Source organism: Anoplophora glabripennis, unplaced genomic scaffold, assembly GCF_000390285.2.
Source record: "Anoplophora glabripennis isolate ALB-LARVAE unplaced genomic scaffold, Agla_2.0 scaffold62, whole genome shotgun sequence".
Taxonomy (NCBI): domain Eukaryota; kingdom Metazoa; phylum Arthropoda; class Insecta; order Coleoptera; family Cerambycidae; genus Anoplophora; species Anoplophora glabripennis.
Genome location: NW_019416420.1, coordinates 1,218,501 through 1,238,431, shown reverse-complemented (window position 1 = coordinate 1,238,431; position 19,931 = coordinate 1,218,501).

Below are 19,931 nucleotides of genomic sequence, written 5' to 3'. Positions count from 1 at the left end.
TTATTTTTTTTAACATAGTCTCGCAACGCTTTTGGTCATTTAACACATATAAATATTTAATTTTACACCTATCATTCCGACAACCCAAACATTTTTTTTTTCTTCAAGAAAAAAAATATATATAATGGCAACCCAGGACTCCTTCGGATTCCCCGAAGGCCCAAGAAGGAGACAAGTTGTCCCCCTCAGAAGCAAACTTTACCTGTTTTTGGATTTTTCCGAAAAGTTCATTATTACCCTGTAATGCCTTGCGGTACGTTTTCGATGGGCTACCCTGTATATAACCAATGAACATATCTATTTGTTGTTTTGTATGTAATAATTTCTCTAAAATGATAAGCCCATGGAACCACTTTTTCGCACGCCTTACCCATCGCCTGGGTGTTGAGAGTTTATCACTCCCTTAGTTTCACTTGGACTATTTTGTAAGTTATTTTATTAGAGTTTTTCCATGTTTAGTTTCATTGTTCTCTTTCTTGATTAATTATTTACTACCTCAGTAAATATAAACAATTCGTGCTATATTCTTCGTGAGCCGATCGGCAGCCACTAGGGAAATACTCACTGTAAACAGGCAGCTCAAGAATGACGAAGAAGTGGCTAATAAACGTCAGACTGGTGCACAGTTGTGTCTGGCTATAATTAAAACTAAGTATCTTAGCCGTTTCCCGCAGGCCTTCGGACTGACGCGTTTCTTGAGAGAAAAAAAAAGCAAGAAAATTGATTGAGAACGCAGCGGCCCGAGAGACGTAAGACAAATGGTAGATGGAAAAACCACCCGAGGATTTCCATTAAATATGCTTGCTCTACAAGCTTTGCGATTAGCATTGGAAGTTGCTGCTTTTTCTGTCAAAGGAAATGTAAAAATATACAGTCGTCCAGATTATACGGTTTTTATAAAGAAATATGGCTTTCTCGGTATACGAGAGTATTTCATTATACGGGTAACTAATGTAACGCGATTTGTTAATGCTCGGAGGTATAATGGAGTCGTTTTCTCTGTTCTCGTTGTCCTCATTGTTAATATATATAAGTAAGTAATTCACTATTATCATTAAATGCACTATACTAATAACGAGTGTGATGGATGGTTGCTATTTCAATTTGAACTATATAAAGCTAGAAACAAATAGAAACTATCAGGTAATTTTAAGGAAAACTAATAACATCTTCGATTTAAAAAATTGAAAATTTTAATTATTATAGTTTGAAACTTCCATACTTGAACAGTCCAATGTTGTCATCTTTATACCCATTCTTAAAATTTGTATAAGTCAGTAAGTACAGGGCTTTGTCAATAAATGTTTTATTTAGAAAATGAATATATTTCTTATAAATAAATATAAAAGTATTATAAAATAGTTAAACAGAAGAAATTATAGATTTTAAAAATAAACTGCCTTTGTTTCCTTACATCTAACTAACTAGTAGCAAGAAGAAATTAACTACATAATTTATATCGAAGACATTTTCAAAAGATTTTCATAACACTTGTAAAATAAACAGCATTGACGTTAAGTATTTTTATTTATTTTATCAGGTATTAGAGTTGCAATATATCAAGAAGAATAATTTTCATTCATTTTCATCCATAAACATTCGGGTGTACCTAAAACTAAAATTTTATGTTAGAAAAAAGCTGTCGATATCGCGCAGTTTCATCAAGTTTCACCCATTTATTCCTACCTGATCGAATGGCAAGTGGCAAAACGAAGATAAGCGTTTTTTAAAAGTTGTAATCTATTAATACTGCGCTACTTTCCAGCCCCATTAACCCAATTTCGAAAATATGAGTGTCTCACACAGTTACAACTTTATTTTAATGTCTAATGTGTGTCTATGAGAGAAAAGATTTTTGAGGATAGTATAATACGATTTGGGGAAATAATTAGCACGTTTAGTAAATTTCAAAACAGGCTCGATTCATGTTTTTACAGCCATCGCAGTGAAATAAGCTGGAGGAAGCACCTATACTCTCTAAACGCTTACTTTCCTCATGTGCATGTGTTGTTACAGCAGCAATACAGATATGGTTGTTGCAGGTGCAGTGGAAGATTTGTTATTAGTATCTACTATTTAATTTCTAGTATCTACTACTTCATTATCAATGCTTTATAATTCACCAAGTACATATTCATTCAACATACAACTTATCACCTTGATGGTGATGATGATCTTTTAATTGTTGGTGCGTTAAGTCATTAAAATAATACTACCAAACAATTTACTTTTGCTTTCTAGCATTTCTAATTTTATAAAAAACGTACACATTCAAGTTTGTGTGGGCTATTTTGTTCTTTACTAAGAAGAAAAAAATATATTAATTGATTATGTTAAAGGACTTAACAGTACGTTATTTTTTTTATATTTTTATATTTGGTTTTAGGACTGATAGAACTGTCCTGTCAACTCCTTGATTTTTAGCTCTAACCAAAACTCAATTGCGTGCATTATAATCTTTGTCTCATATCTGTCCTTAACAATTTCATCATACAATCGTTTTAATGTGATCTGTATAAGTTGTTCATATCACATCCACCTCTGCGTAGATTACTTCGCCTTAATAATTATAATCAATCCTTTACTTAAAAATATATGTTATGTACTTGAAACTGTGCCAGAAGTTTTGAGATTCTTACACTTCGTCCATCCTTCCAACTTTGTGAATACGAATTTCTAGAGAATATGTATCAAAACATGTTAACTAGATAAAGTTTGTATTCGTCACCACAAAACAAACGAAGTATGTATTAATATTCAGAAACGTTTCTAACCTGAAAATAATTTAATTAACTAATTTTCTTGAACACAGCTCCCTTATCTTTGCAAAATCAGCAGTCAGTCTAGTGACTTTAATATCGTCTCGCCAGCTTATGTTTAAATGTCTCTTACTGAATTGTGATGTAAATATACGTCTATAAAAGATCTTTCAAAATTTGTTTTTAAATTGGTAATTGAAGAAATATCTATAGGAAGTAATTTATGTGAGCTCTAAATATGATTAATCGTTAGACATGTAACATTGTTGGTGTAGGTTACAGATAAATTACAAGCAAAGTCATGATTCATTGGAAAGTTCCACACATTTCCTAAAATCATCTCAGGTATAAAGTAACGTCAACAGACAAAGGCAATAGCAAAGATATATGGACGTAGATATAGCAACAACTAACAATTTGTTCTCGACCCCACATACATATTACCCAGGCAGGCAAGGAATAACCAAAAGTTCGGTTCTGAAATCCAATTTGATTTATAAACAGCAGAAAAAGCAGAGCTTCAACGAGGTTGTTTGCGGATCGGAGAAATTATTCGGGTTGTATTTGATGCATGGGTGCCATAAATACATACATCAACGAAACCGTATTAACGGATAAAGGTAATCGGGTTGTAACGCCCTCTCAACAAATATTTCCGGCAACTCTCTCCAGCGATCTCGCCTGAAATTAATTTTATGAATTTCCACGTGCATAAATTCTTTCAGGATTCCCAATAAAACTGCAACTTCTACATTCCATACATCAATACCTGTCGGATATGTTTCGAATGTTTTATTTTAACCGCTGTGTGAACTTATCGAGAGACATTTGTTTTTCTTCTATTATTTTCTTCTCCTCTTATCTTCTTCCTCTCTTTATTATTATTCTTCTAGAGCTCTATAATTCCTTTTTTTCACGAAACATTACAATACAGAAGGAGAAGAAGGAGTATATAGCTAAATAAATTTAAACATTTTTGTAATAATTTTAGTAATAAATTGTATAACCCCAAATACCCATAAAATGTTATTAGTCCTTTATTGCAATTCGTTACACATCCTTTTGCACAGCATACAATGCTTGGCCACGTTTTTGAATTGTAACAAAATTAGAAAAAGTTCATATCAAGAATCTACCCTCATATCTATTACATTGGTAAAAATATAGAATAGACCAAAGGCAATTTTCCTGGGGTTTGAAAAATGCGTCGAAAAACAATTAAGTATTACGCTTGCTAGAGTTTTAATAGAACACCCTGTGCAAATACATATATTTGTGTACATGTGTTTCAAGCACCTGACTCTTTTTTGTACATGTGCAACAATGCACCTGACACCAAAATATATGTGCAAAAAACGATCCAAACTTGCGCTAAAAGAAAAACCCATTTTTCTTTGGAATATGTAATTGTTTTCCCCTTAGCTCTCCATCCTGTGACCAAATTTCTACACTCCATTACTACAACCTTGAATAATGTTCAGAGAGACAGTCTAATCGCTGCCGCTCTGTCTAGGATAACTTTACAAGCTAAATCAAAGAAAAAGAACAAATTGCTACTTGGTACACTTATTGAATAATGTTCAGAGAGACAGTCTAATCGCTGCCGCTCTGTCTAGGATAACGTTACAATCTAAATCAAAGAAAAAGTACCAAATGCTACTTGGTACATATATTAAATAATGTCCAGAGAGACAGTCTAATCGCTGCTGCTCTGTCTAGGATAATGTTATAAGCTAAATCAAAGAAAAAGAACCAAATGCTACTTGGTACACTTATTGAATAATGTTCAGAGAGACAGTCTGATCGCTGCCGCCCTATCTAGGATAACTTTACACGCTAAATCAAAGAAAAAGAACAAAAATGCTACTTGGTACACTTACCAAAACTTTTGAAACAGAATTGGTGTTAATCCACTGAGAAACACGAAACAGAATGGCACCCACCGTGCACAGTACACTTCGTCGCGGTTGCCACAACTTTACTAAAATAAAAGAATAAACCCAAAACTCAATCCCAGCTGACTTGTAATTAATTCCCGACTTCGACCGTCGGATGCCCGTGACTCTATAGTCCCCGGACTATTGCCTTGATTCCCAGTTGATCGTCCCGAAACCTGACTTCTGACTGACTCGAAACCGACTTTAGAAAATTATGGCCCAAAACAAGGCCTAGTGCCCGGCACTAGATAATAAACTTCCAATTCAGCGAGTCCCGCAACGACTTTGGATTCCCAGAGTCCTGAACGACTTTCGGATCCCAGATCCACGCAATAATTCCTCGATTCCCGGAGCGCCGCAACGACTCTGTAGTCCCCGCAACGACTGACTAACTGACTTGCTTCAAAGTCTTAAGCTCCCGATTTTCCAATATTTTAACCCCGCCCTGTATTCTAAAGCTCTCCTATATTATAACATGGTCAAATCTATCCCACCAATCAATTATTCAATTTTTCCAATAAATTATTTCCACTTAAGTGTTTTGTCTTCTATCATAAAAAGTAAAAGTATCTAAGTATACCGTCGGCCATTACTAAAAAAGGCGTAACTGCTCCTTTCTGCAACCGCAGCTTTTTTCCCCACGGCCCGAAAGTTTCCAGGAACAGTTATCTTTCCAAAAGTTGTTAAATTGACAGTTTTCGAAGGAGTCGTGTTAAAGATAAAATTAATAACGAATATCCGGCGAGATCCCGATAACTTTTGAGATTTGTTTACTTTAAATCACGCCGAGATGCTTTTTCAAAGCCGCCTTGCGTGAGAACGGCTTCTTTCTCAGCGAACTATGCCATCGCCTGTTTCTAGCCCTTGGTTTAACTTAACTAGGTACCTGCTATACAGTATGCCTCTATCTACTATCTGCGATTTACTACATTTGGATACAACGCTTCTTTTGGATAATAGGTAGTAATTAATTTTTACCTATGTTTCTAATTCAACCGCCAAAACTGCCCACACAGCCGCAAACTGTTCCAAACATCCCAAGCATCAGAAGGTGACATCTGGAGAGCCCAACGCTGTTAGCAGAGCGACCACTGACAACCCTCTTGGGTTATGCAAAATTTCATCAGTCATGAATCACCCGAATCGAGAAAGGCCAGATTTGAGGATCCAAACCAAACGGCAGTCATTGAGAATTGAGAAACTGTGATCAAACGTCGACTATGATATCCTGTGTAGTAACCAGAGTGGAAGTCTCTGATTGGTATTAGTACACGACTTGAAATCAAGCGTGTTTGTAGCCTTTCGATACCTTGAATTTATCCTTGCTTATCAAAGAAGAAATAGGTCCCAAGGCTCTACTGAGGGTTTCTCACGATTCTTCCAAAAAAATATGTAAAATAAAATATAGTTTTCTCCGGGTTCCTGCTTTAGTTGCATTGTATAGCACCCCTTTACTTGTGACATAACTGTATGTTCTAAAAATTTACATTAACAATTTAATTTCAGAATATTGTTGAAAATTTATTGCGTACCTACATTTCATTCAAGATCTAGGCCTCATGACATTACTTTACAGTTTAGAATATTAACTGGTAATATATTTTTTATGCACGATCAATCGGAATGATCCCTCAGTCTCCTAAGGATTTGAAAGTGGTAAAAATGTTCAAATCACCAGATTAAATCAAATACGATGCATTTAATATATCAGTTATGCTATTTTTTAAATATGTTAAATAATAATGGCCCCAGAACGGAACCTTGAGAATACACCAAAAGTGGCTAGAAATTAAATAGGTTTAAAATGGTTATAGACGACGGTGTTGGCTTCTAAGATACAACAGAACGGCCAAAAGAATAAGAACCCCCAGTAACGGGTTCCTGAATTTTGAAATTTTAACTTTTGAGAGTCTGCTGGCTTTCACCTTTTCTTAATTTTTGACAGTACGTCAGTAAAATTTGGCCAAATATTTTAGGTATACTTTATAGGAAATATAAGAAATTATAAAATTTGTCTGGAGTACTACTACCAGGGAATTGAGTGGTTTTAAATAATAAAACATAAAATATAGTGAAATGAATTAATTACGACAAACTTATTAATTATTAATTTAAAACGCACCATGCTTGTCCTTCGTCTTATCGAATCTCGCTCTTCCGATGCGTTATTATCAATTAAGAAAGATTATTGGGCCATATTTTCCAGATAATAGCCGGTTTAAGCGTAATGGTCCAATGTTTTCCAGTGGTTATTTATGACGCCACGGTTGAATAGCCGAGCAAGCTATAGAAATATAATTTCCTTAAAACGCTTTTTATTATTAAATATGAATATTTTAGAGTAGCGTTCCAGATTCCAATGAAAAATATTGGCCGGCCTAGATGGTAACGTAACGCCGGCGTCGTAAGTAGGTACGAGGCGATCCATTGTGATTTACGTTACGCGGTAACTAAATATAAGTTATTGCTTCAATATTGCATGATATTACATTCATTACTTTATAGTTTGTCTTCAAATTAAGTGTTCTAACGTCTCTCACACCAATGTACCTTTATTGTTTTCTTGTACTTCCAGTCTATAGAATTAGCCACTATGAACATTCATTTAATTTTTTTGTTAAATGATTTTATAACATGCGAGAAAATTAATTAAACATTTGAGTAAAAGGGATCGATCACTAAAATTAGTGTATATATTCTTCTATCTTTAAATTTACTTCAATTAATAAGTTTGAGTCGTATTTAGGGGAATCGCAGGGGACAAAAATCTGGCGAATAAAGAGGGTGGAAAACAGTGATCATGTTCTTTATCAAAAACGGTTTCACTATGAGGAAGATCTGTGTAGGTGCAACAAACAAGTATTGTTTTTCCACGGTCGGGAGTAGAAATCAGTTTCTATGACATCAAAATTAAAACAGAAGTAGTCGATTATTCCCAAGGGAGTATAATGCTCCCAAGGGAGTATACATTATGGAGAACGTTTTTCATGCAAAAAAAATATAACACTGAAATTATTTATTGACATTTAAATTAAATGTTACATTTGTACAATTTTCAAAATTAATATTAGAAGGAATATTACTTTCGCTTACATTTACAGTTTTTGTGATTGCGCTAGAGTGGTACCTACTAAAACCTGATTAGCAATTTTGGTCTTATTTTCAATGGAGTTCTCTACATAACCCTCAGCGACTGTCGTTGATTTCCAACCAGCATGACGCTTTATTGTCGTGATATCCACACCAGCATCTGCCAGTAATGTCGCTGAAGATCTTCGTAAGCAGTGACCAGTATAACATGCAGCATCAGGTAATTTTAAATACGAAGCTACTACACTCGGAATTTTTCCCATGGTATTCTTACCAACTGGCTGCGAACTACATTTTCCTGCTTTGTACTACAAAAAAAGGCGCTTATGCTTGACGTGGGGAGGACGAAGGGACAGGTATTTTCGAAACAATTCAAGCATATTTCCCACATCGATAACCACAAAGGTTCGTGGAATCTTTGTCTTAGTGTTTGGAATTTTTACAATCAAGGAAGAGCCTACATCCTCAATATCAACTACAGTTAAATTGACTAGTTCATCAGTTCGACAAGCTCCGGCAATCCCCAGAATTAATCCAACCTATAAAAAATCAAAATACTTAATAATTGAAACACCTAACAACACAAGTAATCTTACCTTAATCATTAAGAATTCTTTGTCATCTGCACTTGATAGAAAACGGTCGATTTCACCCTTTGTCAATATTTTCGATTTTTTCGCTTGATATCCGTCACTGGTTCTTTTCAAAAATGCGATCAGCTTGGGAAATTTGCTTATATCTATGTTATCGTAAATTATCAAGCATGACTTAACCATAGAATATTGCGCCCATAATGTGGAAGACTTGTAATTCTTTGTATTTTCACTGAAGTATGCCAACAAAACATTCTCGCTGTATACTTGAACATTTTTCTCGGCGCACCACTTTTTGAACCGATTGTAGGCTATATCGTATAAAGATCTTGACTTCGTAGGCAGCAAATTGCTTATTGCAATATTTGCAGCCTCCACAATCTCTTCCGACTCACAATTATTCATTGTGCACTAAACAAACTTTAAACTAAACCAAACTAGCACCTTAATTTGACAATTCTTTTTGTTTGTTTATTTTGTAGTTATGACAATAACTCAACGACTACTAAATAAATGCTCAAATCCGAATACAATAATTCTGGTGCTACTTAACTTCATAATGACAAAATATGTGTTTTTAAGTTAATGAGACCGTGGAAAAAATAGTATATACCATTCGGGAGGCATTGTAGCCCTCGGGCTTCAAATTGCACCTCTGCCAAAATAACGCATTTCTCTCCCTTATAGTATAATGTACTATTATTCACAGTTTAGGTGGCTTGCGTTTCTCATTTTCTTATAAGTCGTATTAAGGACGGGGGGGGGGGGGAGGTAAAGCGGGGTGGCGTATACTTATCCTGTTATAAAGTCATTGCTGTCAATGCAAAGAAAAATATTCTTTATCACTAGAAAGTAAATAGATTGTGATAGATATTTAATAAAATCGAGTTTAAAATACTTAAAATTATATATGTCCATTTCTCAATTATTAATTTTTACCCAATATGCAAAAATAAATGCCATAAGTTGCAACAGTAACTTGGCAACAGCGTACGAGTAAGCTGAGTTTATTATTTGTAACTTGTCAGTCCTTGTCACGTATATAGGTATACATTAAGCTGTGTCTATCACACAGCTGATTGTTTTAACCTATAAAATGTCGGATGAAGAACAGAGTCGATAGAAAGGAAAATTTGTTACCAAAAGAAGGTATGAGTGCTTGAGAATTAGAACAGAAAATAATAAAAGTAAGAAAAAGCTATTGAAGAGAAGATTTTGGCGTCAGAACGTCCGTACACCGTTCGAGAGAATCAATCAAATATAGTGAAATTATTGAAATGTTAATTTTCCAATGAAATTGTCATAATTTATCAAAATTCATGAGATTGTTATATACACTGTGATCACTCTTAAAACGTCACACTAAAGCTACCCATCATCGAGTGAATGGAATAATTTTTTTAAGCTCATCTTGAATGTAAAATTGAAGGATTTGACGTTGCTGCAAACTTTATTCTCTTACAACACTAATTAAAAAGGCGTATCTGACTATTCATGATACCATATTATTTACTCAAAATAAGTAAGGATGCTTTTTTGTGGTAAAAAGTTCACGATAGTGGTTATTGCAAGTCACTGATTTTTAATATTCTTCTGGTTACTCACAGGAGAGTAGCAATTGATGTGAGTGACATTACATAATTACATTAAAAAATTATATTTTTTATGATCTTCAACAGCATGTGTTTTTGTAAGAGATATTTTGGAACAAGGATTTATTTGACCGATTATTTTGTTTTGACGAGAGCGTGTTTTGGTTAAATATTTTCATCTAATTGTGACTCACCCTGTAGAAAAATCATATTATTTTCCATTCCTTATTAAAAAAAAATGTTACTTTTATGAGTCTTTTAACAGTACCGAAATTTGATGTTAGTATGTGTCAATAGTGACAGCAACGTACCTAGGTAAAATATTTAAAACAACAGTAAACGTAATTAATTTTATAGTGCTAATATTGGGTAATTGCTCTGTACGTATAAAGTACATGTTTGTTATAGAACCGTTTCGCTAACTAAATTTTAATTGAAACAGCATACCAGACTTGTCTTTGATATAATTTGGTTCTGCTTTTGTATACTGGCAAACTAATTACCCATTCCAAATTCAGAACCCCCCTAGCTGCATGTCAGCTCTCATACACATGTTTCTCATTTTAAATCGTGAAATACTTTGCCATTATATGACTAAGCGTTTAAATTAACTTTCGCAAATTGGTGGTTTAACCAGAGAAATTCTGTTTGAATGTCTGCAACACAAGGTCTTTTCTATTTAATCCTATGCCTACGGAAACTACTCTTTCAGCTCTCCTACGTGATCAAAGCGCCACAGTTTCGGTTGCGCTCACGCCAAGATTGGCTGCAGAAATTTTTGAACGTGCTGAAGCTCTATTTATTTATAATATTGTTACAAGAAAGTCGCATGATTTCCATGTATTGGAATAATAAGATATCTTGAATTTAGTAGAGTTGATTTACTAAGTTAGAACTTTTTTGTCGCGATATTCTTTACCTGCCTCGAAAAAATTGGAAATAGTTTATTTCTTATCAAGTCAAAATGATATTGTTCACTACTGTAATACTACAATGTCTACCTATCAGATGGTGTACCATTTTACTTTCCCAAGGAGAAAAAACTTCTATTACAGTTTCTAACAAAATTGCTGGTCATGTGGCTTGTAATAATTTATGAAGGTTCTGTAGAAGTCAATAGCGATTATAAAATCACTGTCGATACAATAGTTTTAAACTAAACAGGATTCCACGACTCATTGAAAATTGTTTTCTACTTGTACCTACATTTTCAATTTTGACTAAGATTCAGTTTCTAGCAATTAAATTCTGTGTATAATTTCATTGGACCTCTCCAAACCCCATTCGCAAAATAAACTATCCATTTCATTCATAATAATGCACATCTACACTAACGCTGTGCGTGCACAGTTATGACTGATGCTGTTTTGCTGTACTTGCAAGCTCCAGTAACTGTTCATGGTTGCTACTATAGACCAGGAAATCTAGACCGAAAATGACCATTTCATACACAATTCTTCGGTCAGGCTGATTTTTTTGTGAGCAGATAGTAAATATAGCGCAGAATAATATGTACCGTATCCGCATGCTGAAAAAGATGGCGACATTGTTTAAACGTTGATCAAACATTAGAATTCGCGTATTTCGACTATAACTTTTTTCTGACGGTTCTACAGAGAAATGGCAAAATACTTTTTTGTTCGTCTTTAAAAGATCTACAAAACGACGTCTCGAGCGTCAAAATATCAATCCGGTCAAAAGTTACTACTCTTGTTAAACAATGCTCGATAAACTGATTGAAAACAGATTCTTTAATAACAATATTGTATTTATGACGAATCAACATTCACATCTAATGTCGTGGTTTCTTCTCAAAATTGTAGATACTTACTGGGCTAAAGATAATCCAAATTTTCGATTGATAACTAATAATCAACAATTTCAAAAAGTAAATGTTTGGTGTGGCATAATGTATCATAAAATAATTATTGGATAGGATGCTATGGACCAATACCTTGGCCTGCGCGGGCACCCGATTTGTCCCCATTACTATTTTTTATGGGGATACCTAAAGCAAAAAGGTATTCAAAGGATTTTGACGAAAACATAGATTTACTTAAGCAGAAAATTCAGGAAGGTGTTCCTGAATTTTTTTGCCACCTAAAAGGAAGAAGTGATCTCATCTGTGTACACGGAATTTATAAAAAGATTTAAGAAATTTGTATTACTTTGAGGTTTACAATTTGTATAGGACTTGCCTCGTTGTTGTTATTAATTCCAGTTCTAATTTGTTATTTGTATTTTTTAATTAGAAAAGCTACTTCTATTGGATTTGCCGACTTCCGTTGTAGTTGTTAATGGTAGAACCATTTCCTGGCCAGTTGTCATGTCGTCGGTTTAGGTTTCTTGACGTTTCGCGAGACATATCGCTCTTTTCAATAACTCGAAAACTTTCAGAGTAACTTCTGAGGAAGAGAGCGATATGTCTCTCGAAATGTCAATAAACCTAAACCGACGACGTGCCAACCAACCGGGAAATCGTTCTACCAAGCTATTTTTATTTTATATTAAATTTAAATAAAAAATTTATTATTTTTTAAAATTTCTTCCTGCTTTAAGTAAGATAGTTAAAAATCGCGTCTTCTTATTTGCAAAATGTGATTTTTCTTATTATTTGACTAAACCCCATATTTACGCATTTCTTGAGATCTCGAACAACTTTGTTAAATACAGTTTTTAACGAAAACAAAAATTAAAGGCACTTTTCTTAAGGGAAACTTCACATTTTGAGATTTTTTATACGCCCTATATGTTTTATTACACATTTGATTACTGCCCATGGCTTCCCAAGATAAGAAAATCCTTTTATCCTTTCTCGAAAAATCCACAATAAAAAAGTTTACCCATCCTGGGATACACTGTATAAGGAAACGCACAGAATGTTCATGGCTTTATCATTATTTAAATCCTTTCAAGCCAATTCGACGAATAAAATCTAAATGTCATGGTAAGCATTAAATTTTTTTAACGGCACATTGCTCCAAATAGTTTTTGCAATTTTCCCTTAATAGAAACGAAGCAACGTCACGATCTATGGACCTGTGCGCGAGAATTAGTTATTCAGCAGGAGCATAACTATAAAGCATTCGGTGCATCAGCCATAGGAACAGTCGGGCGTGCAACAATAAAGTGCAAAGCACTTGTACTGTATGTTTACTAATGATACACACAGATGTAACTAGAGACAAGTTAAATGTTATTATTTTGCGTGGCGAGGCAGTAAACTAAGATTTATGTGGTAGGTAATGAAAGTCCAGACAACGTTCGCCGGTTTATTGCCGATGTTGCCAAGGGCGTAGATAGGGCGTGTGGGAGGAACGAAAATAAAATGCAAAAGTCTTACTTAGCGGCGTAAAATGTAAGCCCTTTTCGGTATAAAATCTAAACAAAGCTCTACCCGGTATTACACAATTTAAACAAAAAAAGGATTATCTGATACAAACACAATGTACACGGTGGAACAAACCTACCAACCCACCAAATTTGAACTGATTGTAATAATATGATTAATCAAAGATAGTTTTATGAGGACAACCAAATAATTTCATTTTCTTGTCAAATTTATCGTTTCTTCTTGCCAAATTATTCCATAATTTTGGACTAAGGCAATTATAGATAATTATACAGGAGAGGTTTTTTTTATAATGCATTTCCGATAATCTAAAACGTTGAAACAGCAAAACGGTGCTTAAGCTTAATTAAGACTTAAAATTTTGGGGACCACTGGAATCGTCTTGTATATAAAAAAGGAGGGAATAGTTATGGCCACAAATATCGCTCTGTCTACAATTATAGTTTTTATTATAGTAAATCGAAAAATTCTTGTTCCAATTTTAGATACAGTTCCACTTTAGTTTTCATTTCAGAAACCTTGTGTGTTTCAAGTCACATTATTAGTGAATAAATATTTATGTGAAAACGTTTAACAAACTATGATTTTTAAAAGTAATTTCGTAAAAAGAGCACATATTTTTAGGTAAAAAAACAATTATTTTCAATTTTAGTGTCATTTTTAATAAACTTTTTATGTTTATGTTTAATTTCGTTCTATTAATATTTATTAATTCCATAAAAGAAATGAAGCTGCCTGACAAAAAAGTCCTGTGTAAAATGTAGAAAAAAATATGTCTTTGTAGTAGGAGCTATTTTTTGCGTGATTAGTCTTTGTCAAGAGTAGTCCATCAAGAATACAAAATCTTTCTTTGAATTATTACGTTATTTAACAATTACAATATATCAGTTATATATTTTCGTATTAATTATATTATATTTTCAGTTTTTATTTTGAATATTATTTATTATTATTATTTTTTGAATTAGCTTGTAAAATTAAGTAAACCTAAAACGACCCATCAATACCATTACTGCACCATCATTGTGTGTCCCAGTTATCATAAAGACGTATCCCATTATTTACCCTATTGTAAAGTTTACAGCATTTCAGTTTTTTAATATTTTCACATAGCTGCTCTAAAGAGTTGTTTTGTAGATTATATATTAGGTTACTGTTGCTTAATTACAAAAAAGTGAGATATGCCTGTTTGTCGTAATAGGTATTTTATTTGTAAATGAGATGTTTTTCAACCAGTTATTAGGTATTTCTCAAAAAATGTGCAAAATAAACAAAAAAGAACAAATATTTAAACTGCAGAAACCTTTATTAGAATGAATTAGCACACACAAACGTAAACTAAAATATTTTCTTCCAGAAACCAGATAAGCAAGAGTTCGAGTCACACATTATTGCTTGCACAACTAAAATATAATAAAATGTTAAACACTCGCATGTAATGCAAACAATTTTAACAGAATTGATTTATTCTCAGTTCTAAGTGCAGCTGTCGATAATAAAAAAAATCCAACCAAAACTGCTAATGATCCTTTACAAAGCAAGCTTTGTCTTTTAAACCCCTTAAAGCTTGACATTTTTGGGTTCAAAGTTTTTTAGATACAAGTTTTTATAGTTCAATAAATTGGCAACAATATATCCCTTCAAAGTTTTGGATCTACGACATTTTTCATAAGACTATTTTTTTTATCTCTACGTAGGTACGTATATTAGTAACAAATAATTATGCTATCCCAATTTTTTTTCTTCATATTATTGTAATAAGTCAATCAAGTTGCAAAAAATATGTCTGCAAATCGAGTTTTCGCTCCTTCATTTGTTTTCTCTTAAAATATTATGTTTTTGTTATGTTAAGTTTGTAAACATCATATTTAAGTGTAACTGATCCAGATATTTATTAAAGATTCCTGGAATGAAAATTGTTTTTAATTTGTTATTTTAATTAATATATTTACAATTTGCCCCCTTTAAAAAGTTCGGTGTCTACGCCTGTGCCAGTAGTGGTGCCGTCATGTGTCGGGAGCAGGTGTGCCAAACTTATAGCGCTCAACGTGTTGGACCACTCGCTAATTATTATGACATAAATTATATTAAAACTCTGTGCCTGTAATCGATTATGTTTCCAACCGTACAATATCAATTTATAACGATGTTATCCACCGTTCACAAGTTTTGAGTGATTTTGGAACTTTCTGTATGGCAGAGCCAGTCAACTTTTTTACAGCTTAATGCGGGATATTAATCTTCATTTTGATCATGCTAACTCCCGCCCATGTCATTTTAATTACCTAATTGGCGCAACTCGAAAATTACAAATTAAAATTGTGTGGCTCACAATGTTTCTCTGTAATCTGCTTTTTTATTTTCGGGGGACGGAAAATGTATTAAAAGGCTTTAAAACATTTTAATTAATTAATCTTCGCTACACACTAGTTAGTCTTTGGTAAATAGGTGGTCCTATGCAGGAAACATATTTTGCTGAATTTTTAGTTTTAATTAAGGCTTAGATGGCATATGGGTCCAACATATTACGGTTGGAATCATTAATTACTGCCAGAACTAAGCAAACTAGACTGGTGCGTATAATAAGTATTCATAAATATTTTATCTACCGTTGAATTATTATTATACATCTCTTATTTTTGTACAGATATATAAAATATTTAAATAGAAAAAGAGGATTAATCTCAGTATTTGCTATTTTCAAATGTGATTATATTTTAATGCAGAAGTATATTTTTACTGGAATTGATATTAAAAATAAACTACAATTTCTATAGAGTGTTGATGGGTATAATATAGAAAAACATAATAATCTTCATTAAAACAATGTAAATATTATTATATTATACAATTTTTCTTTTGTCATATAAATTGTTAAAAACACAGTAAAAATAATAACTTTCCGGGGAAAAAATTAAGTTTAGTATAAATTTTCAACAATTTTGCCAAATAATTGACTAATATTAGTAGGATCAAGTTTAATTATAGGGTTGTTATATAACATAATTAGAATTATGTACCTACTTATACTATTTTCATACAACCGTTGTTGCACATATATGCAGTTTAATCAAAACCGGTGGCAGTCGTAAAAAATGAAGTCAAATTATCATATTTTGATACTGAGTCCTGATACTCTTATTTTATCTGGGAGTTTTTTGGGTCAATAATTTATTGATGATTTCATTGTATCTTCTAGAGGGATCCAAAAGCGATCATTAGGACGCATTTAAACTCCAAAACTTTTTTGTGCCAAGGTGTATTTCACTTTGGGCTGGAAAAAATTTTTTTCCAACTTTTCTGCTTAAAAAAGGTATACCTTGCTAATATCTCTAAAGCCAACCATTTTCAACAAAAGGTATTTAAATTTGTAAATGCTTTAAAAAAGTTTGTTTAAAAGTTATTTTCAACTCACTGACAAGCGTTTATTAGCAAGAAATATGCCTTTAAAGGCGGAAATACACATACCAGTAAAATAGGTAAGTAACTTGCATGCTACGAAATGGCATATGCCGGCGGATGGCACACTGCTGATACATTTGCAAGTAAAATGGAATGCCTCGTTAGTATTATGGCTTATTGGCATATCAGTAGGTAGCAAGCAGACCCGTTCCGACATGCCACTTGAACTCCCCCGAAACCCCCCGCCTCACATTGCATGCGAAAAAATCAAATGATGTGAAATTTACTTGCGCACCTTCTACAGGCATGTCTTTTAATAGATACACATACCAGGAGCTATCTCCTGCAAGCTGCTTGCATACTATTGTGCAATCAAGAGGCATGTGTATTTCCGCCTTAAAGGAAACAGTGTAATTACAATTTGACGATATGTTTCGGGGTCTAGAATATGCATCCCATCTTCAGGTCACATTTTTAAGGCTACAAGTCAAAACACATATTTTTTATATTGTATAGTTCCTATAGAATGTTTCAAAATTATTGATGAAAAACAATTAATGAAGTGTAGCAAATTCCTGTCTTTTAATTTTGAAATAAATTCCGTTTTACTTATTGCGTAATTTAATACCTATTATTTAAGAACAAAATATTTATTTTATTAGGAAACACTTTTTACTGTTTTTTTCAAACATTCAAATATTTTTATAACTTATGTCTAATGTCAACTGGTTAACAACTAAAAACACATAACAATACAATGACAAAAGACTAAACAAAACAAATACTGATTTGCCAATGGCTGATTCTCAAATTGAATATCTTGAAAAAAGATATGTAGCGAAAAACTAAATGACAAAATTATAATTATTATTCTTAAATAGTAGCGAGAACATATGTAGTTTATTCATTCATATATAGATAAGGAGAATCTTAATTTCAAGTTATTGAATTTATCTGATTGTGAGATAATATTGTAATTAATTATATTTCCAAAGAAATAATTCTGCCATTAAATAGATACATACTAATGTAATTCAAAAACTATACATATATGTAAATATTTCCTTCTTATATTGGAAATAGACATTTACAACAAGCCTATACCTTCGTTCCATTTTGAATCGAGGCAGGTTATTTTATTACTACAAATTCAACGGGATTAGTTTTGAAATACCGTGCGGATGTTCTCCAATTCCGTAAATAAAACTAAAGTAATTCCAGGCATTCTTTCTCAAATCAATTTGATGGGAAGCGAGCCACGGTCTGGATAGGATAGGCTGACATACAGCAGGGAGTGTTAAACTCCAATTACTCCTCCGGGACAGCGCCGTGGTGCCGTTGCCGGAGCTTCCGAGATAAATGCTGTACTTTGAAGTGCGTTACACAACTTTAACTATACACTTTGAATCCTATTAAACCGAGCGCTTAAACACGTCTTAAAAACAACATACGCGCTTATTTAGAAGTTGTACGTTTTACATGTCGCTCAGAATATGATTCTAGAAGAGATGAGGTAAAATTTACGGCATTCTCAAGTAATAACGAAATAATTACAACTCTGTTTGTAATTCTATTTACAGAAAAAGGAGTAAGGTACCTGAGTTTGCAGTACAGTATAATTAGTCAACATCCTTTACAATAGTAGATAGAAGATATACAGGGTGAATTTAAAATGTGTATACAGGGTGATTCAAAAAACCGCTGACAGACTTCTAGGATAGGTAATACATGAAAAATTGAGACGAAAAGTCTTAATAAACATAGGGTCGCAATGCCTCCTTAACGAGATACAGGGCGTCAAAGTTTCTGTAAAATTAAACATTGTCTGCAATAATTCCAAAATGCCTAAACATTTCTATTTCAAATTTGCTATGCGTAGTTAGCACTATAAGATCAATGTTTGATGTACAGCGCAAAATTTTATGAGCTGCAGTGTCGTAGAGACGGGACCAACGTAACTCTTTTTGAAAAATATTTTCTACGCCACTGCTAATTTTTATCAAAAGGGAACTAATTTCGTGTAAAGTGTTCAATTGTCTATCGAATTGGCCCCTTGTAAAATTTTGATTAAAGCAACCATTTTTAAGAAAAACACGTTTGTAGAAAATTTGTGAATCCAATTTTATTTACATTCATTTTAGTTTCGCATAGTAGGCTTGTGCTATTCAAAATAAAATTAAACATCGGCTGTCACTAATGTCAATAATAAGTGTACAAGTGAGTTAAGTAAACTAGCTTATAAGCTTCTTTTTGTAATTTCTATGGTTATTTAAATTACTTCTGCTACTTCACTATTTTCAATAACAGTATGAATTACGAATATTCATTTGAAGAGATGACAGACTATGTTATGGGCTAGCGAATTTTATTTCCCGTGATGCAGTTATAACATAGATGTATTACCTACCCTAGAAGTCTGTCAGCGGTTTTTTGAATTGTTTAAGCAGTGCTACAGTTTACTGTCTGGAAAGATGGGGTTTAGTGTTTTTTTGTAAAAACATTAGGTCGTTTGAGTCAAAATTAAAATAAATGTGCACGACTCTTTTAACAGAAAACTTGTTGAGAACCGCTGACTACGCTCATAACCTAAATCAGTTACGCAGTGTTACAGAAAACTCTTAAATTCTTACTTTCTTCTCCAATAAACTATTTCTATGTACAAGGTTATTCAATAAAATTCTGTCTCCAGTAGCGCTTTGTTGCTTTCGCATATAGAAAAAAAGTATTAACCACAGTTGTAAGACATTTTTTGTGATTTCGATACGATATTTACTGTAGAAGAGCACAATGTTGCTTTTCGGAGAAACAAGCCAAACTTGTAGGTATAACAATTTTTTTTATCAGAACACCGTGTATACTTTTACATATCTGGAGAGAATGTTTCCTTAATCACCTAGTATAAGGTTTAGTAGGTCTGTTTCTAATAATAAGAAACATATAGCCAAAAAAAGTCTATAGATTGTATTATTAGACAACTTCGTCTCTTCTTTAGTATTTAGAGATCGTTCGAAATTACAAAAAAAATATTTGCCTATACCATTTTTTTTCTAAGTACGAAATTAAAATATATAAAACGGGTAGGATAATATGTGAATATAATGTTGTGTAGAATGCTGTTTTATGTGTCAGTTAAAATTTTATGTATGAATGTTCTATTTTGAAAATTAATGTTTTGAGTAAGTTTTGAATAGCCCCTGTATATGTGT